The 20,979-nt window shown below is 52.1% G+C and overlaps 1 protein-coding gene across 3 annotated transcripts in view; it reads left to right on the plus strand.

Annotated features, from left to right (window-relative positions):
* Positions 1-354: 354 nt before the first annotated feature.
* The window catches only part of SEMA5B (semaphorin 5B), a 116,515-nt gene continuing 95,890 nt past the window's right edge, over positions 355-20,979 (plus strand). For 2 of the 3 annotated variants that reach the window (XM_014732849.3, XM_005601925.4), the window contains exon 1: positions 1,227-1,536. The gene's annotated coding sequence lies outside the window, so the exon portion shown is untranslated. Of the gene's footprint in view, positions 556-1,226; positions 1,537-20,979 lie in introns of those variants that run through there. The other variant, XM_070242725.1, reaches the window with a different exon arrangement.

Consider the following 20,979-nt stretch of genomic DNA (forward strand, 5'->3'; position numbering starts at 1 on the left):
GCAAGAACAGGAAGATTGGCAACAGATGTTAACTCACAGCCACTGTTCCTCAACCCCAAAAAAAAAAGCTTCACTCTAATTCTTCAATGTCTGGCTTATTCTAGAAAGTCTTTTAATGGTTTCTTCCAACTTAAATTTTGTATTTCACATTTCTGTTTGATTATCTCTTAAAATCACACTTCTCTGGATTTAATTTTTCAGGTTCTTTGTCTTTATCCTTCATTCTTTCGTTTTCTTTTCTCAGGTCACCATTTTAATTTTAAAATACCGTGTTTTGTTCAGCAGAGGGCTCCCTTCCCATCCCTCTGGCAGCCGGGGCAGATACACTTGAAGCTTGCGCCTCTGTCTGGCGATAGGAAACACTAGATACTTCGACCAGTAAACAGTTCAGCCTCGCTGGGTGTGATCGCGCGAATCCTTCCCTCCTCAGCCCAGCGCACTCCTCCGCCCCCGCCCCCGGCTGCCGGGATCGCCAATCTCTTGGACGCCCTCCCAACGTTCCTGATGTCCTTTTACTCCCCGTAGCCCTTACTCGTTCTTCAAATCATTCTGTAGGTAGGTATTACCAACCCTACTTTACAGCCGAGGAAACTGAGGCTTGGCGAGGTTCACTCAAGGTCGTGCCGTTTGTAAAGTTGACCCGAATCCGGCCAGTTCTGGCTTTCCAGTCCAGCCCAGCAGCCTCGCGTCCCTCCCTTCGACTGCAGTTTACACCAGATTTCCCGTTTTGTACGCGGTTCTTTTCCCCTTCAAATCCACAGGCAGAAAAATCGACTAGATCGTCCCAGGCTAAAAGGGCTGGGGAATCTGGGAGCCTGGGGAAGGCAGAATTTCCTCAGGCCCCAAGGGCTGAGGTGGGCTGACGCCCCGGGAGGAAGTCAGGTTCGAGATGGGGGTACCGAGGACGCGGAGGGGAGTGTGGCAAAAGGCAGCAAGTGCTCGGGGGGCCTGGGGCTCGCCGCTGGAACGCCGACTGCGGAGCGGGACTTATGTCCACCGCCGGGTAACACACTTGGCAGGCCCGGGAGGGATCGGGCCGAGCCCGGGGACGCGGAGGTGCAGGGCGCCCCCTCGCGCTCCTGAGGGCGCCTCGGAGCTGGCGGGGGAAGCGCCCGCCGCCGCAGGTCCTGTCCGACCCCCACCTCCTTTTCGCTCCCCGCCCCTCTCCCCTCGCTCCCAACTCCTCCCCCACAGCCTCTCCCTCCCTCCCTCCCTCTGCTCCGTTCGCTCCTCTCCGCTCTTACCCGCGCGCCGGGTCGGGAGCTAGTTGGAGCGCGGGGGCTGCTGCCAGAGCCCAGCTCCGCTGAGCCGGGCGGGTCGGCCGCGCGTCCAGCGGCTGCGGGAGGAACCGAGCCTAGCGGGCGCGGGCCCGGGTCGGGACTGCACGGGAGCGCCGAGCCGAGGGCCGGGGGCCGCTGCTGCGCGACCGCCCCATTCCCAGACGCGTCGCTGGCCCTCCTGGTTTGCCGCCTCCGCTCCGTGCCGCCGAGAGCCGGGAGCCGCCGGGAACCGGGCACCTGCGCCCGCAGCCCGGAGGTGAGTCCCGGGCGCTTCCCCAGCGCGGCCCGGGGCTGCAAGTTGCAAACTTCTGCAACTCGGATGGGTAGAGGGGTGGGGGCCCGGCGGCGCTGGCAAGTTGGAACCAGGTGGGAGAGGCTGCAGGCGGGAGGAGAGAGGGTCCCCGGGCTTCCGCGCCGCCCGCTGCCACCCAGCTCGGGCGCCCTCGCGCTGCAGCGTTCCCGCCGCCCTCCACTCTGGGTCCGGGCTGCAAGGGGGTAGTCGCCGGCTGCGGCCGGAGCGTCTGGGCAGCAGCCGCGATGGGGACCCAGGCCCCGGGCCTAGAGGAGGGGAGGGCCGAATGAAAGGCAGGGAGAGCGCGGGGCCGGGGCGCGGAGACTGGCGCCTAGATGGGGGCTCAGAAAGGGCCGACGAGTAAACCCGGTGGAGGGAGAGTGCGCGCGGCGAGACGCGTGGGAACGCGTGGCCGGCCCGGAGTGCGAAACCTCTTGCTGGGGGACCTCCCCGCTCCGCCGCCCACCCGTTCTTCGCAGACCCCCTGCCCTGGCAGGGCCCTGCGGAGCCCAACTCTGCCCTGCCAGGCCCCCGACGCAGCGGCCCGGGAGCCCCGCGCTCCGCCTTGGCGGGTGGAGAGGGGTGCGGCGGCGGGAACCGGGGACGCGACCGGCGATTTCCTGATTTATTTTTCTCATGGTAATTTGTCTTTGTGGTTGGGGCTGCCCATTCACTTTCCGCTCACGTCGTGCCGGAGATCCAGCGCGGAGGGAGGGAGTGGGGGGCGCTCGGGCACGGGGAGGGATGGAGACAGGAGAGGGGATCCCGGACCCGAGGGGGGCGGGAGCCGAGGGGGAAGAGGGCTTAGGACCCCCCGAGGGAGAAGGCGAGGCTGAGGGGAGCGGGCCGAGCGGAGCCGCGGGCTGGCGGCGGAGGGAGGACGGAGCCGGCTCCTTCGCCTACCGCAAACTTTAAACAACGAGGAGAAGCCACCTGAGGCGCCCTTCTTCCCTCCTCCCCATCCCCCCGCCGCCGGGTCCTCGGGTCACTCCGCCCCGCCGCGCCAGGCGGGAGTGGGCCCCGAGTGTGCATGGGGAGGGGAAACCGCCGGACTCTGCCCCCACCCTGCGATCCCTTCCAGGCTCTCCGCGGTGGGGAGGCGAGCAGCCGGAGCGGGGAGGCCGCCCCCCTTCCCGGCCCTGTGGCTGAGCCAAGGGACCTGGGATTAGGGGTTGGAAGCTTGCCTGTGTCTAGACCCCACCGCGTTCCTACCTTCTCTGGCCCCCACCCGCATCTTTTTCCTTCGGCCCCTAGCGAATCCAATCTCCGCCCACATTTCACAGGCACCCCCTTCCTGCCCCACCCACCACTTCGGCCTCATTCTGCTCCTTAGGCAGCGGCGCCTTTCTCCAGCGCCCTCCAGGCCTCCTCATCCTCCCCACCCTCTCTGTTCCTCATCTTTTGGCCTATTCACTTCTATTCTTTCTCCTCACTTACTGCCCCCCCCCCCCCCCCCCGCAATTTCTTCTTGACGTTCAAAAGTAGCCTGTCACCTTTTCTGAACCGGAGTAGATGACCTTGAGAAGGAGCAGAGGGAGCTTGAGCTTTAGAACTGGACCACACAACTGGGAAAATGGGGGCAGATTAAGAAGCAGCTTGGAAAAAACTGCCAATACCCTGCCCCAAATCTAGATTCCCAACCGAGGAGGACGGGGGATAAAATATCAAAGAGAAAGAGGGAGTTTGCCCCTTGGTCACCCATAGGGCAGTGAGACTTTTGGGGAGACGCTCAGGAGGAAGGGCTGCCTCTGGCTGTGTGTGTGTGGTGGGGGCATCTCCTTTCTGCATATCAACAGCTACCACCACCAGTTTGGGAGAGGATGGCAGGTGTTCCATCTCTTTTCTCTTTCCAGGGAGTCAATGCCAGAGACTTCCTCCTCCAGAGCTGACAACAGCCAGCCTTATCAGCGTGGGCATCAAACACTTTTTAAGCACCTACTGTGTGCAATACACCAAGCTAGGTGCTGGTAGACTCAAAGAGGCACAGCGCTGAGCCCACAACCAGAGAGGTTGCTCAATTCACCAGGTTGATCCTAAGACACTTGTGTGTCTGTTTGGGGAGGGAGAACATGAATGGGAAAATGCACAGGCAGTATGAGGCAGCCAGGACTGGGTGCCAAGTGGTGGCCTGGGGCTTAGGAGAGGACTGATTGAAGAAAGCTTGATGACTCAGGTGGGACTGAGAGCTGGGCTTGTTGCCTTGGCCCCCTCCCCACTAGCTGTCTGTATAGGGAGGGTGAGACAGGAGAAGGGAAGGCCAGGGAAGGGCTCCCTTTCCACTTCTCCTAGAGACTGACCAGAAAGGCAGAGAAGCCAAGAGGTCCAGCTTGGCGCTGTGGATTGCTACCTCCTAGTTTGGATTGGAGGAATTACAGAAGCTTTTCTGAATTGGGGTAGTCTTCCCAGCTTATCTGAAAGCCCCTCGGTTAGTTACTTCCTTTTGGGGCTCAAAGCTGGAAGAGGGCTTGGAGATTGTCCATGTCATGGGAGTCACAAACTCAAATGCCTACAGAGGGCAGGCAGGTAACAATGTGCTGATCAGGCAATTAGAGTGACCCGGCCTGGGGACAACTGGGTATTCAAAGTCAAACTGGCCAAACAAAATGGTCCAGACAAACCCAATGTGCAGCCCTTGAGCGGTCTGACTCTCTAGACCTACAGATCAAGAAATTCAGGTTCCAGGAAGTGATCTCATCTCTTTGCGTGTACATGTTATCGTGTCTCCCTGAACCTTGGGGATTGACTGGGACATTCCACAGTCTGGTCCTGCCTCTGACCTGCTGGACCCCCAGCTCACCCTCGCTCTCAGGACCCACTAGGATTCTTCTGTGAGATGATGAGTTTCTTGAGGTCAGGGAGCCATCTCGTCTTATACAAATCTGAGCACTTCACATCCATTGATACAAAGTTCCAGATGTACAGCCAGGACTGGGACTCAGGTCTCCTGCTGCCCTACCCCCACCCCCATCCCCCTCCAGGAACCCAGTGAGTGTAAACCAATGTTATTCTTTACAAAAAAGAAAAAAATCCAACCACGACTATTTGTTTCCCCTGATATAGTGAAACTTTATTCAGGGGTTGGATGAGAAAAGACTGGAAGCTCACATAGGATGTTTGAGGGTCCCAAGGAATATCCCGAAAGCACTGAGCCCTGAGTGTGGGTCTAAAAAGGGGAAGGGGAGCCCCAGCATGGGGGCAGAGGGATGACAGACATTTATGGAGGATCAGCCTGTCAAGGCTGAAGATTGGTGGATAGAGTGTGTGCACCTGGGATGAAGAAGCTGTTGGGTACATTTACTTTGAACACTGATCATTGCTCCTCTTTTTAATCTTGGTCATCCTCCTATATCTCATAGGGAAAGTCAACAAGATAGCAGCTCAGATCACTACCCTACAATCAACCAATTCACTACTTTTATTGAGGAATGAGGTGGTAGAATGGACACAGAGAGCAAAGGACAAGGTCGCTGATTAGAATTGCATGTTACCTTGTCTTATATCCTTAAAGGACCGGGGTTGAGCTCCTTTGTCCCACCACCCACACCTCCAGCAGCCAGATGTTCCCCATGGTCCTCAAGTATTGGCTTTGTTATTGGCTGGGTACATGGTAAATGAGACCAACAGTGGCAGTAAACTCCCTTGTTCATCATTTACTGGGCACCTACTGTGTGCCAGGCACAGTGCTAGAAGCTCGGGATACAATAGTAAACAAGACATTTCTCTGCTCTCCCTTGATGGAGGTGGATCAGCGTGACTAGGAGACCGCAAATACTAGCATTGCCTCGACTTCTGTGATGGGATTTATTGTGGAGGTTTTTTCCCTGTGTGTTTGTCTGGGTGACCTGACAGCTACGTGGATTGTCCAAAGGACTTGGGGTCCAGTGTTTGGGAGGGCTGAGAGGGCTAGGATTCTACCACCTTAGCTGTTCCGTCCGTTCCAAGTCCCCCTCCATGCCTCAGATTCCTCCCTCATCAAGTGGGGTTGAGCGCCCGCCTTGGACCTGTGGTGTGGACAGAGGCAAAGCCAGGCACCTGGCGATCTGGGGATGAAGACTGTTGGGAGAGAATATTGGTATTTATACTTCAGGGTCGGAACCCCAGTGGGTCCTGGAACCATCCTTTGCCTCATCCAGTCACCTTGATCACTAGCCTGTCTTCATCAATGGATGACTGTGTGTATGTTGGAAATAGTTACCTCTAATTAATGAGTTTTCTTCACATTCAGATCTTTGCATTTGAGTTTAGCCATCACTAAGTTGGTCTTAAATTTATGACAAAGCTTAACTAACTTGATCTTAAATGTATGACAAGAGATCAAAGCAAGTGTCTTGGCTAATTGAGTTTCACTGAATTGACCAAATTGAGCCATTCTTTTACAGCTTGTGTGGGCAACACCTGGCTTTCACTGGCATAGCACTATTCTTTTGTGCATCTCCTCTCTGAATTTGGTTTGATGACATCTGCTTTGGGTGAAGAGATGGCTCTCTGAAGGGTAGTCTGAAAGGGGATCTTTGTGTATGCCATTCTCTAGCTCAGATGGAGGAATCTCCTCCGATACTTTCTTTCTGAAGAAATCTCCCTTCTAACCTTCTGAAGAAATCTCCCTTATAACCAGTTTGAATGCTAGAAAGTGGCAGGGAAAAGTTCCAGCTGGGAACAGAGTTCTGAAGGGGAAGGGCTGGGTGGCCAAATGTTCTGTGGCTCTGCCACGTCACTGCCCATCCCTCTGCTTTAGTGTTTTGCTTTAGTGAGCCTGAAAGATGAAAACCCAACCTTGCAGAATGCCCTTTTCCAATTGGGTTTTTTTGTTTTTGCTAAGGAAGATTTACCCTGAGCTAACATCCACTGCCCATCTTCCTCTTTTTGTATGTGAGTTGCCACCACAGCATGGCCACTGACAGATGAGTGGTGTAGGTCCATGCCAGGGAACTGAACCCTGGGCCACTGAAGCAGAACGTGCCAAACTTAACCACTCAGCCACCAGGACTGACCCAGAATGCACTCTTTAATCCTGACATTAGTCAGGGGCTCACAAATGAAAAAGTACTACACTTGGTAGCTTCAGAGTGGAAAAAAAAAAGATGACTTCCTCTCCAATTTGTTGCTAGGCACAGTGGGGAAAGCCACAGGAGGGACCACTGGGATGGAGACTAAGTTTGGGAGAGTTTGACCTTGAGCAGTTTCCCAACAGTTGGGCTGCTTGTCCTCCTCCATTCTCTGACTTGGAACAGGAGGACAGGGATTCCGTTGGGCTTTCCCAGAGCAAAGGAAAGCTTTCAAGGCAATGCTGTGTGTGCTGAGTCCCACCAGGACACTGCCCTTGTTGATCTGCCTTTAATAAGGATGACTTAATCAGACTTGCACCTGGAACTCATTTGAATTTGAAGTCTTGTTGATTTTATCAGATTATCTTTGCATTTGAACCAAGGATGTCTCTGGCTGGTCTCTTCTGTGATAGGAAGGGTTGGTTCTGGAGGATGGCTGGTGACCATCTGTTCTGCCAGTCCCCCGAGGATCAAATTAGAGGAGATAGGTTTAAATTCCCAAAGGAGGAGACTGAGTTAGAAACAAGGGACGCTTTTCCACTTGGGCACGTGTGCCAAACCCAGATTCCCCATCTGTGAAAACAAAGGGGTCAGATAAACCCTAAGGCTTTTTCTGGCCCTTGAAGTAAGTGGTTTTGAATGGAAATTACAGTCACCTCTTAATTTCCGGGAGTGGTCCATTCCCATTTTTGTGGATTATTTATGAGGATGTTTGGTCTCACGCCAGTTGCTAGTTACCGTCCAGCCAGACTGTTGGTAACCCACCTGATTGCCAGTCACAGCATCTTCAGAGTGCATTCCCCTTTCAGCCTCTGCCTGAGCCAAACATCCTCTGGAAGGTAAATATGCTCTTGTTGAGGTGTAGGTGTGCGTATAAATATGCTCATACACATCCTTGTATAAACATAGATGCAGTGCCTTGCAAAGCTGTGGGTTATGGTTTCATTATGATAATCCAGCATTTTGGATTATCTGTAGCTCTGTTCTTCTGCCAAAGTTGACGTGAGGCTGCCTCCGAAAAATGTCAGGGAAATGGCTGGTGGGGTAGCAATTTAGGTCCATCCCTGCTTGCCAACCCCACTGGTCTACCTGAGCCAAAACTCCTTCCATATTACCCTCGTCATTGTCCTGAAGGACCCCAGGAGCCCACTGTAAGGAGTACAAAAGAGCTGCAGTCAGCTCTTAATTACTCAGGGATGGATGGATGCAGGGGTAAAGCACCTGACCCAGGCCTCTTCTTTCTCTTCTTTTGGTGCCTTGAGTAACTCTATACCTGTAGTGAGAAGCTGGGGGAGATCTTATCATTTAACACAAACTTTTGTTTCTAGCAGCCTGTTCCCTCTGCTCCTCTTCCCTCCAGGCACCTGGGAGAAACTAGGAGCCTTCTGAGAGGCCACATGCATCCAGAGCAGCCTGCCTTTAAGGTTCACACATTGCTCTGTTGGCCAGGGTGTGTTTCTGCCCAAAAGCAGGACAGGAGGAAAATACCACTAGCTCCAGCTTCTGCAGAGTCAGGTCCCTGTAGATTCCCCAGGATCCTGGTTTTCTTCCCTTTCTTGCTTTTTCTTGTCCTTGCAGTTTATGGAGTTAGCTGGTAACCAGGGTTCCATCGGGAGTCTAAGTGGGGAGCAGTGTCCTTGTGGCAAAAGGTCCCAAAGAGCCCAGGTCTAAGGAGCACTTGTGTGAACGTCCCCCAAAGCTGAGGGTCATTTTCCTGCATAGACCATGCGCCTTGGGGCCGCCTACTCCCTTTCAGCATCTCTCTAGCTTCCAGAATGAGTGTGTCTTCACATCCTGGACTCAGTCTAGAGAGCAAGCCTCAAGCGTCCTTTGTACACAGGTGACAGTAGCTTGGTCCAGCTCAACTAGTTCACTGGTTCCTATTAGAATTGCATGGAGAGCTTTGAAAAAATATAGACGACCAGCCTCATCCTCGACCTTAATTGTCAGAATCCCTGAGGGTGGAGCCTGGGCATTGGTATTTTTTTGAGCTTCTAATATATGCAGCCATGGTTGAGAGCCACTGACCTAAATCTTCTTTCCTAGACTCCACCTGGCCTCATGCCAGTGGCATACAGACTCTCTTAGCCCTCAGCTCTTCAAAACAGCCTGGTCCTTTCTGGTAGATACCAGCTATAGCTCCTGGCCTTCAGATCATAGCTACTGTTTGTGTTCCTGTGTTCTGAATTTAATGACTTTCTATTATTAGCTGATTGTGGGAGTTTCCTTCTAGTGTAGCTTCTTTGTGGTCATTTTTTCTTAAAAAAACATTTATAAAAGTAATACACATTCATTCAGCATTTTTGTATGCTTCCTTCTAGATATGTACGTAACTACTGTCTGTTCTTTTGTAACCAGCCTTTTTCATTTAATAACGTATTCTGATAACTTCCCTATGACTTAAGTATTCTTCTGAAATGGGCTTTTCAATGGCTGCCTGGTATTCCATCCTATGGATGTACCACGTTTATTTCCTGAATCCCCTGTGGATTGGACATCTAGGTCGTAAACCATTCTTTTACTATTATCAATAATGCTGCAGTGAACATCCTTGTATCTAAATCTCTGTGCCTATTGATGATTATTTCCTCAGAACAGATTTCTAGACATGGAATATTTATGCTTCTTTTTTTTTTTTTTTCAGTTTGGTACCTGAGCTAACATCTGTTGCCAATCTTTTTTTTTTCCTTCTTCTTTTCCCCAAAGCCCACCAGTACGTAGTTGTATATTCTAATTGTAGGTTGTTCTGGCCCTGCTATGTGGGACACCACCTCAGCATGGCTTGATGAGTGGTGCTAGGTCCACGCCCAGCATCTGAACCAGCAAAACCCTGGGCAGCTGAAGTGGAGTGCATGTGCTTAACCACTTGGCCACAGGGCCAGACCCTATTTATGCTTCTTTTTAACGTGCACCATTTAGACAACTTTTGACTGACTTCCTATAGCAATTAAAAATTTTTATATTCAGAGCTGAGTAAACAAACTGTTTTTGCTGAACTCCTCTGAGGCCTCAGGCTGGCTGCTTCACCTTACTGGACCTGAAGGTCGGAATTCTCAACCTTGCCTTGTGCCCAGCCTCCACCTCCAGGTGGGTTTCACAAATTGCTGACTCGCTCCTTCAGGTGAGCTCCAGGTCTCTCCTGCCACTAACCTCCAGCATCTTTAGTTTCTTTCACCTTCTCAGCCTTTTCCTCTTCACACCTCCGGCCCCGGAACTATCAGCACTCAGTGCCTTCAAGCTATTGTGCCATTAAGAACAGCTATTAATTATTGAGCTGTTACTATGTACCAGACAGTCTGCTAGACTTTTCGTGTGCATTATCTCTTTTAATCCTCATGTGCCTTATGTGCATGCATTATTTTTGTCTTCACTTTCCACATGAGGAAACGGAAACCTTAGAGAGAAAACAGTTTCCCCCAGGTAGAGCTGCGATTTAAACCCAGACTTTCTGGCTTCAGAGTCTACACACTTAACCACTACATAGCCTCTTCTCCATCCTTGGCTGATGATGTCAACAAACTGTTCACAAGTGCTCCATCAGCATCCCTTGGGCATATGCTGTACCTGTCCCCGGAAGAAGACGGGCAGTTCTCACGTACGAATGGCGGGATGTAGGCATGCTGTTCATCGAGGCCTCCTTTTCCTCTTCACTTCCTTGAATCTGTCCTCACTCCCTTTCTCCAGGTACCCCATGCCAGAAAACATTTCTTTCCTCGTCACTGACCAGCTGCCAAGATCCCAGGATGCCTTGCAGCTGAGCAGGTCCAAGTTATGACATATCCCTATTACACTTTCCCCACCCAGTCGGAAGAATTTGGATGCTACTTTCCCAGGATGGATTATAAAGCTGTCAGGGAGGCATGCTATTGTAATGACGGGAGATAGGCGGCCTGACTTCTGTTGGATGTCAAATACTGTTTAAAGTGGAGGATTGGATACCTTTTTGCATTCTCACCTCTGTAACATTGTCGTTGCTCAGAAGGTAGAGAAATAGCAGCTGAAACTGTCCTTCTGATTTGATTCTGACCATGACCAAGAACCAGGTGGTGATCTGACAGTCCTCGGATGAAAGAGACCATGTAAGCCTGGCGTTAACAATGGCCAAGAAAAGAGATGCCGTACCTACAGACCTTCCCTAGGCGGTAGGAAGTCTGATTTGGGGAATTGTGATCATATGATTAGGGATTCCAAAAGGGAAGATGGTTTGTGGCAGGTGAGATTCTGAAAAATGAAGCTTTACATTTTTATCCGTGACTTGGATGAAACTGGAGTAAGTGAGCTTATCAAATTTGTTGATGACAAGGCTGTGATGGGCAGCTCCTATAAAAGACAGAATAAATATTCAAAATGATCTCAACAGACTGGAATGCTGGGTTTAAACCAACATGATGAAATTTAACAGGGGCAGATGGAAAGTCGCATTTAGATTGCAGAAATTAATTACTCAAGTTCATGAGGGGAGTGGAGGTGGGGGCAGACTTGATTTGGCTGCAGATCCTGAGAAAAAGATCTGAGGGGTTTAATTGTGTGCAGGCTTCATAGGAGCCAACAGGGTGATGGGGATTCTCAAAACAACACTATCTTAATGGCACTAAGGGAAGTGCAGGGTCTAGGTTGGGTTCTCCCTGGTCATTATATCCTCATTTCTGGACATAGATTTTAGGGGGAACCCTGACCAACTCAAATGTGCTCAGTGGAGGGCATCTAGCATCAGGCGGGGCTTGGGAAACCCAGCCACAAAAGGTGTGGCAAAAGCAGCATGTCTGTTTAGAGACGGAGAAAACCCGAGGGGTCATGGTGGCTGACTGCAGAAGCAGCAGGACTCCCTGTAGAAGAGAACACAGCCCATCAGCCCAGGAGAACCAGGGGACTCCAGAGTGAAAAGTGTAGGAAGCCGGACTTCTTAGAATGAACCTCTTCCCAGCCAGATGGGTTCTAGTGAAGCAGCACCAGCTCGCGATCCTGCTGCCAAGATGCTGTTGGGGGCCTCCTGCCCTGGAGACAGATGCTCAACCTCGCAGCCTACCTCTCTCTCTCTGCAGCTCGGAGTCTGGAGGACACCGCTTCCTTTCCTGATTGCTCAGAGCAGTGGTCCCCTGAGCATCAGCTTCAGCACCACCTGGGGACCTCCTAGGAATGCCACAATTCTTGGGCCAAACCCCAGACCTCTTAACACGGCAGCTCCTGGGGAGGGGCCCAGCAACATGTGCCCTGCAGGCTGTTCTGATGCTGCCCAGGTTTGAGACTGCTTTGGACCACACTAGGGTGTTCTTTCTGTTGCTGGGTGCTTGTGACGCTTCCACAGTCCATACCTCTTTACTGGGGAAGCCGTGTAGAACGTTGGAAGGAGTTTGGGCTTGGGGACGAGACAGACTTGGGTTCAAACCCAGCTTGACTGGTTTTTGGTGGTGGGTTTTGTCTAAATTCCTTTCCCTCTCTGAGCCTCCTTTTCGTACTGTACAATGAGGCAGGACTAGTTTAAGGGAGGATTAAATGAAGTAGCTTAGCTCATGTGAATGCTCGCTGTCAGGATCCAGTCATCCGGGGAAGACTCTTCTTATGAGCATCAGAGTTGTCTTTCCTGCAGAAGCCTGTCTTCCTGTTGAGCTCACCTCGAGTCCGTCAAACAGAGTTTTGGGTGGAGCCTTCCCTGTATCCCCTCACAGCACCCACCAGCATGGTGCTCCCTCAAGTGAGGGGTCAGTTAACTCTTGGGCTTCCAGTTCCCCTTCTCCCTGGACAATGGAGAGCCAAGGCCACTCTCCTTCCCACTCCTATCCGAGACCCCTACCTTGTGAGCATGAGCAGGTTCCTCCTGGACCTGGGTCTTGCCAAACCTGATCTTTTGAGGTCTGTGAATCGAGACTCCCTGCCCTCAGCATGCAATGTCATCTGCTAAAGCCATCAATGAAAGGTCTTGGAGCCAAAAGATCTCAGAGTAGCCTCTAACTTTAAATGGGTAAGAAGCCTGAGTCACTGGTGTCAGCCAGGCAGGGAATTTGAGTGGGCCCTTCTTGGAGCAGGAAGATGCCCGGGTCACCTCAATAAGTCCCTACTGAGTGGTCAGCTGGTGAAGTCTTCAGCTTCTCAAAGATAGAGAGCTCATCTCCCCACAAGGTGGCCCATTTGATTTTTGGTCAACGATCTCTAATAGAAAGTTCTTCTCTTTCTCTGGAGGCTCTGTCTCTCTCTGTGGGCACCATCTCTTCCCCATGTGGCTGTTCCAGGCAAACCCAGTCCCTTCCAGGCCACAGCTTTTCAAACATTGGAGACCAATTGCCTTCCCCACTTCCATTAGTCCTCCTCTGACTTATCTCTTCATGGCTGAGCTCAGGATCCTGTCTCTGACATCCAGTATATCTGCTGTTGCTCCCAGCTTCAAATGCTTCCCATGTATTGATCCAAGGAATTGATAAGATGTTGAATGTGGCGGGATAGGTCAGAGCCCTACAGTGTGTACCTGGACACTTCCCTCCCAGGGGTCTGGATCCATTGGTAAGTACCCTTGGGTACGATTGTGCAACCAGCTACATATCCCATTTATTCTAGCACCTTCTAGCTCCCTTTCTCTAGCTTGTACGCAACAATTTCATGCAGAGCTTGTCAGACGTTTTCAAGATCAGCTATACAGGCAAACCCCATTTCCCTCATCTGCCATCCTGGTGATCCTGTCAATGGAGGAGATGCCTGACAGAACTTTATTACTGAACACACACTGTCTGCCCATGGTCTCAGCTGCCTTTCCTGAGTCCCCAACACCCTTTTCTTATGGTCTCTTCAGGAATTTTTCTCATGTGGCCCATTGAGATTTCTTCTCTGTGGTTTGCGAAAACCACCTCCGACCCCCTTTGGGAAGTGAGGGCTGTGTGGCCTGCCTGAGGCCTCCAGCCCCTCCAGAGCTTGCCAGGATGCTGTCAGGATTTCTGTGAGATCCCCACAGCTGGGCTGAGCCTCATTTGCACGTTCCCGTGCCCGGGGTGTGTGGCTGGGCCAAGTGGCTTGAACTGGGGCAGCTGGAGGCTGTGCAGTCCTTTCATCAGCCTCGGGCTGGGCCTCCTGTGCCGGGGCTCCTCTCACTCTTTCCTTCCCGTGGAATCCTACACCTCAATGGAGAAGATAGAAGCCAAGCTGGAGGGCCCGCCAGAGAAGTCCCCCAAATCTGCCGGCCAAGTTAGCCCCCTTTCTGCATCCTTTCCCACTCCAGCTCCTCTCTTTCCCAAACTTCTCTCAGTCCTAAAGTCTCTTCTTCTCTCCTTTCTATTCTTGCTCTTTGCATGGGGGAAAGCGTGTAAGTGAAGGTGAGGTGTGTGCCTCAGGGGCTGGACTGGCGCTGAGCGGGGGGAGCAGGAATTGGGGTAGATTAGGGGTAGGGAGGGGTGCTGAGGGCCTAAGATGCTTTACTGAGGAGTCTGGCTTGGAAGGCAGCCTGGAGCCATGCAGACCTGGGTTTGAATTCTGGCTCTGCCATAGTGACTTTGGGCTAATTATTTCTCCTTTCGGAGGCTCAGTTTTCTCATCTGTAAAATGGCCGTAACACCTACTTCAGATGGCGGTTGTAGGAATTGAATTAAATGAGTTCCTTTAGTAAAGCAGGTCACCTGGAAAGGTTCTTGGGACCTAAGGCCACCAAACAAACTAGTCCTTCTGCAGAGTGGGCAGAGTGCACTGAGAAGCTGAAGCCTGATGTGGGGGGAGAGGAAGGCCCATGTGGAGGGTGGGGAGAAGGAGGGCCACAGACTGGGCCCAGCACGTGGGGCTGAGGGCCAGGACTTCGGTGAGGCCATTGGAATGGAGAAGGAGTGAGTCTGAGAGAAATGGGGAAGGAAGAAACCCCAGTCTCTGAGCAATGTGTGGAGGAGGATGGACTATTATGAGGATTTCCTAGAGTTTGCTGAGAGTTTATGTTATGCCAGGCCATTTAAAAAGCTGTTTTGGGGGCTGGCCTGGTGGCATGGTTCACGCACTCGGCTCTGGTGGCGTGGGGTTCCTGGATTTGGATCCCTGACGCAGACCTACACACTTCTTGTCAAGCCATGCTGTGGAGGTGTCCCACATACAAAATAGAAGAAGACTGGCACAGATGTTAGCTCAGGGACAATCTTCCTTATCGAAATAAATTTAAAAATTGAAAAAAAAAATTAAGGGGCTGGCCGGGTAGTATAGTGGTTAAGTTTGCGCACTCTGCTTTGGCGGCCCAAGGTTTGCCAGTTCAGATCCTGGGCATGGACATATGCATGCTTATCAAGCCATGCTGTGGCAGGCATCCCACATATAAAATAGAGGAAGATGGGCTCAGATGTTAGCTCAGAGCCCATCTTCCTCAGCAAAAAGAGGAGAATTGGCAGCAGATATTAGCTTAGGGCTAATCCTCCTGAAAAAAAATTAAAAGCTGTTCTGTGGGACTGGTCCAGTGATATAGCAGTTAAGTTTGCATGTTCCACTTCAGTGGCCTGGGATTCGTGGGTTCAGATCCCAGGCGCAGACCTACACACCACTCATTAGGCCATGCTGTGGCAGCATCTCACATACAAACAATAGAGGAAGATTGGCGGGAAGATGTTAGCTCAGGGACAATCTTCCTCACCAAAAAAATAAAAAAGTCTGTTTTGTGACATGGACAAAGAACAGATTAGTGGTTACCACAGGAGAAGGAGGTTGGGGGTGGGCATAGGGGGTAAAGGGGCACATATGTATGGTGACTGACAAATAATACTGTACAACTAAAATTTCACAATATGATAAACCATATGACCCCAATAAAATACAAAAATTTTTTTTTAAAAAGCTGATTTGTGTATTTTAGCCCACAAAAGCCCTAAGAGTAGGTATGACTTTACTACCCTCATTTTACAGATGGGGTAAGTGAGACACAGAGATGTTAGGTAACTAATAAGCCAGTCCCAGGCTTCCAACTCAGGTGGGCCTGCTGCCTCCCAGCTCATTCTCTCCTCTGTCATTCCTCCCTTCTCTTCATCCATCACATGGCTTCTGTCCCTGGCTCCATCCTACTGGACCCTCACACCATCTCCTCCTCATTGTTGGGGGGTGGGGCTCAAGGCTCTGCCCTTCTGTAAGGACAATTCTCAGGGCACCTTCCATGAAACCCTAACTCACACCCATGTCAGTTCTACTCCCTCCATCCATCTGTAGAGAGAAGGATTTAAATTAGACTACAGGGAAAACTTCTCGAGTATGAACGGCAAGAGATATTAAAACAGCTGATTGGAGGCACCTCTGGCATGACTTAGCTGGCGATCTTGAGGGCTGGGGTAGAGGGGTGGAGGAGGACGCGGGGGAGGTAGTGTGGCTCCTGCATCCCGGACCTCTGAGACCCATGGCTCTGGATGCAGGATGAGCAGTGAGAGGTACCCCTCTTGGCAAGATGGCTGCCACTCCTAATTAACCCATGGCTTTAATTACACTTCACAGCCTGGTCCTGCTGGGAGAGGGGATTGCTCTGAGACTGTCGCACTGGGCTAAATGTCTGAAGCAGGTTCTACTTCAGGAACTCCTCTCCTTGAGAGGCAGGACTAGGGAGGAGGCCTGGGGCCTGGGTGGGATAGGGATGGTGGGGGGCATGCCTGTGACTGTCCCTGCCCTGGTCACCTGTCTGGGGAAAGCTCCCTGACTGAATTAAGCCTTCTGTGGGCGGTTTGGTGTTGTGGCCTCATCCTGGGGCTCTGATGGGGGGAAATGGGGAGAGGGCAGAAAGGAGCGCAGAGGAAGAAGGCGCAAGTAACCCTAGGGGCGGGTGAATGTCTCCAGCCCTGGGGATTAATTCCGGCGGGAGCTGCTTTGTGTTCTCAATTACCAACCACCATATGCGAGGACCTACCATGAGCCAGTCTGTCACTGTTCTCATGGAGGCCTATAAGGGAGAAATAAGTCCCCAGTTTACACATGAGGAAAAGACTTGAGAGCTTAAGAAACTTCTCTAACATTGCACAACTGTATAGAGGTGAGATGGAGGCAGGGTTTGAACCCAGGCCACGTGAACCTAAAGCGAGTGCTCTTTCCACCTGACAGTGGGCCTCTCCCAGTAGCTGGGTGCCTGCCTGCAGGCTCCTGTAGGTCATAGGTGCCAGACAGAACCAGGGAAACGCGTTTGGGAGTGGAGGGGTGGTTGGAAACTAGGAGTTCAAGCATTTGGGGTATGCATTGTTTTTCTGCTGGATGTTGTTCAGAAGTGCTGTCCCTGCTGGGAGCCCCAGGGTGGGGTGGGGGGTTCTCTGGGTCATTCTGTGTCCTGTGGAGGTAATGGGGAAGCTTTTTCTCTTTCTTCCTCTTCCTGGAGCCCTGTACTGGCTCCCAGGCTGTCCCTCTCCTGTGACCTTCCTGGGACAGCAGCCTCCAGCTGTCCTGAGCCCTCTAGTGACTGGTCCGAGGCGTGCACCTGTCAGGGGCCTGCGTCCTGGGCTCTCTTTCCGAACCTCCAGGATGGAAGCGTTAACCTTGAGTCACAGGCGGTGTGTGTGTGTATGCTGGGGTGGCAGGGATCAGTGCACGGAGGCTTGAGGCAGAGTCTGCTGCCCTACGGAGGCCCTACCTCCTGTCCCAGTATGAATTCAGATTTTCCTGTTCTTGGGCAAAAACTCCAGACTCCATCGTCCATCTACCCATATGCACAGGACATCTGGGTAAATCATCACCCAGGATGAGCCCCAGATGTCCCACAGTCCCCTATGTTGGATCTCCTACAACCCTGAGCTTGCTCGTGTGTGGCAAGGAGGCTGGACTGGGGCGACCATGTCTTAGATGCTCGATATGCCTGGCATTCTGCTGTCTAAACACATGCTCCCTAATCCCCAGGGACCATCCTAAGAGTTGTTCCCTCAGCTTATAAATGGGGAAACTGAGGCTCTGGAAGTGAACTACCTGGCCCCAGCTCACACTTTCCATCTCACTGGCTCTCTCTGTTCCCTTGAGACCTGACAAGTGAGGGCTTGCAGGGGATGGGGTTCTGCAGCTCCTGGGAGGGGCTCACTAAGCATCCCCTTCTGTGCGTTCAAGAATGGCCTTTGAGCCTGTCCACTTGAGGTAGGCTCCTGGACAGGCTGTCCATGTGAATGGTGCCCCTACCCCCATCTTTGAGGGAATCCCCCACCTCAGTGACAGAGCCCCATGGCTGCACAGCCCAGACGTTCAGCCTGAATCACATCCCATGTTTATCCTAGAGGTTTGGGGTGTTGAGGCTGGTGATAGATTTGGAGAGACTCGCATCTCCAAAGCACTGATAGAAGTTGAGTGCTACCCAACACAGCTCTCAGATGATTTTATCTGTTAAGGGGACCTGTTTCAGGTGGCCTGTGTGCATGGATGATCCATCGTTCCAGGCACCACAGAAACTGCTGTTTCTCCTGTTGGCTTGCTCTGATGGGACTGTGCCAAAATTCTGTCTGGTCCTAAATTCGAAACCTTGCAAAGAGTTTACATTGTGCGTGAAAATGTTTGCAATGAGCTGGAGGATCCCAAGGCTTGGAAGGACCTGGGATAATGTGAAGTGCAGGCAGAAGAAGCCAGGATGTAGAGGCTGCCGTGGTTCTGGGGTTTCAGCCGTGCCAGGCTGCGACTTTGGCTTCATGGCTGAGCTAGTCCTTGTTGAGTGATGATGGACGTGGGTGTAGGGAGGTCACAGTCATTCTCAGGGTTTGAAGAGACAGTCTTCTAGCGCTCTCATTATCTGGTGATAATATTTACATTTCAAAGCGAGCAGTGAGAAGCCGGGGATACCTGGCAGGGACGTTGAGATGGCAGGGACGTTGAGATGGGAGGAAATGGCAGTATCTCTGTCAGGACTCCCGCAGCGTCAGCACCACACTTGTGGGTCCACGTTCAGTAGGGAAGAGCCGGGGCAGGAAAGAGAGCTGGAGGCCGGCTGGTGGTGGTTCGGACTGGCCTGTGGTGTTGCCTACTCGGCCTCTGAGCTCTAGAAGCTCTCCCTGCAGTGCAACAGTAGTGCAACATGTGGATCTTCTTCCAGTTTACAGACTTGACCCCTTGACCTGCCCTCTTGACCTCTCCAGTTCCACCTCGGACTGACTGCATGTCCAGTAATGACAAATATTGACTTGAGCCCCCACCATGTGCCAGGACTGTGCTGGATGCTGGAGAAGTGGGGTGAATAACGCAGAGCTTCTGCCTTCCAGGAGCTAACAGTGGGAGAGGCGAGAAGCCAAGGCCACGGCAGTCCGCTGGGCTCTGGCCTTGCCCACACCCCTGCTGCCATGCCTGGGAACGAGGCTGGTCAGCCCACTGGCTCTTTATAGTCTCGGGTAATCCACCCTCACCTGCTCTGTGCTAAGTGATGATGATGATATTGACAAAACCCATTTTCTGTGGAGTGCTTACCTGCTGTGGAAGAATGCTCACACCCTGATTTTCTTCTCCCAGCGACCGCAGCTCCCCTTTACTGACTCCATGCCAGACACCATTCTGATTGCTTTATGTGCATTATCTCATTTAATTCTTACAATAACAAACAATTCTGAATTTTGTGCTGTTTTACCCATTTTAGAGATTTTACTTTTTTTTTTTTTTTTTTTTACCATTTTTTACCCATTTAGAGAAGGAATTCTCCAGAAAGAATGTATCCAAGGCCACACATCTACTAAGAGGCAGTTTCAAACCCTTGTTTCCAATTCCAAACTCAATGCTCTGTCTCATCACACTGCACATCCTGGGGGCCTCGGGGGTGTCAGGCCCTGAGGTCCTGGACTTGCCAAGGGCTCCTTGCCCCACACCCAGCACAGCGAGCCACCTTGGGTACTTGCTCCATTCCTCCAGGGCAAGCCCTGTCCTCTCCTCTCCAGACCTGTTTGGGGTTGGGCTGGAAGACACCCCCACCCAGAGTGCTCACCATCAGCAGCAGCGGCCTCTCCTTCCCTGGGCATTTAGCACCCTCAGCGGGGGTGCTGTCCTTTCTCGTCCTTCTGGCACACTGGGGTGTTTAAAAAGGAAAGAATAGAACTCAGAAGCAGTTTTAGAAAGAGAAGGACAGGTTCCTTCTGGGCTCCAGGTCAGCAAAAGCTCTTGGTCTTCTCCAGCTTGGTGGTCAAGGCTGCAGGGAAAGGAGTCTGAGCCGCACCCTTCTCACTCTGGGTTGTCCTGGCATTGGCTGGGGTGGCCGTTGCGGGAGGCTGTTACTGCCTGAATACCTGCTATGCCACGCTTTGGTGGGGAGGCACAAATCCCAGCTGGCAGCACTTCCCTGGGGCCCTGAACCCCTGTTTTCCTTTCTCGTGCCCATTTTGAACGGGGATGTATGGTTTAACAGTCCTCCTCCCTGGCAGCACGTTAGAATCACCTGGGGGGCTTTTAAAACTGCTGAAGCCCAGGTCCCAGCATCAAAGAGTGATTCCACTTGTCCAGGTGGGCCTGGGCGTCAGTGTGTCTTTAGGGCTCCGCAGGTGAATCTCAGGGACATCAGGGAGAGGCCCCCCCCGGGGCACCTCTTTGTGCCTTTGCCCTCAGTGCTTGGTGCTGCCGGTTGCTGCTTTAGTGCTTTGATGGTCTCACTGCTGTGGGCTCCATCTCCCAGTGAAGGGAGAGCCGCTGTATCTTTGAGTCCCGTTGCCCAGCCCAGTGTCTGGCACCGAGGCCTCAGCCAGTGTGTGTTGAGTTGTTGATGAGAGAGCTAAAGTCATAAAACATCCTTGCTTCCCCCTCCCTTTCTCTTTCAAAGCATGGACCGGACATTTCTTAGAAAAAAGAGTCCTTGACTTTATATCTCGAGTGTGGGGTGAGGAGTGGGGTCCTGACCCCTACAGGATTTCACGGTCACTTGCTGCTCAGTGGTTGGAAATAGAGCAGGGGACGTGAGCAGGGTCCTATGTGAGGCAGCCAGGGAGCTGTATTCTCTCTCATTTTGTCTGTCTTTCTCACACAAACACACACGATATAACTGAACGGAGGAGGTAAATCTCTAAATATAGGTCTGGGATGAGGTGGAGCTGTGCTCTCTGTTTGTGCCTGATGTGTTCACAGGCCCCTCCGTCTTCCTGCAGGGGAAGGTTGGGTGATTGAAAGCTGTGGAGAAAACGCAGACCCCTCCCTTACCCATGGTCCCCTCTCCTCACAGACACCCCCACTGTGTCCTCTTCCCCTCAGAGAAGTGAGGAGATGGAAAAGAAAGTAGAAGTCCCTAAACTGCTCCCCACACTGAGAACCCCTCCCAGAGAGTGGAGAATAGATTGTGGGTGCCTCCACTGGAGTCTGGGTACAAACTCGCTTTCATCTCAGGCTGAAATGCTGCGCCTTGATATCCTGCCAGCCACTCTGTCCGTAAAGCAATGGCCCCTCCATGGGCCCACGTCTTCTGCGGCCTCATTGAAAGCAGGGTGGCACTGATGCAGTGGGCGGCACT

The sequence above is a fragment of the Equus caballus genome, chromosome 19, assembly GCF_041296265.1.
Source record: "Equus caballus isolate H_3958 breed thoroughbred chromosome 19, TB-T2T, whole genome shotgun sequence".
Taxonomy (NCBI): Eukaryota; Metazoa; Chordata; class Mammalia; order Perissodactyla; family Equidae; genus Equus; species Equus caballus.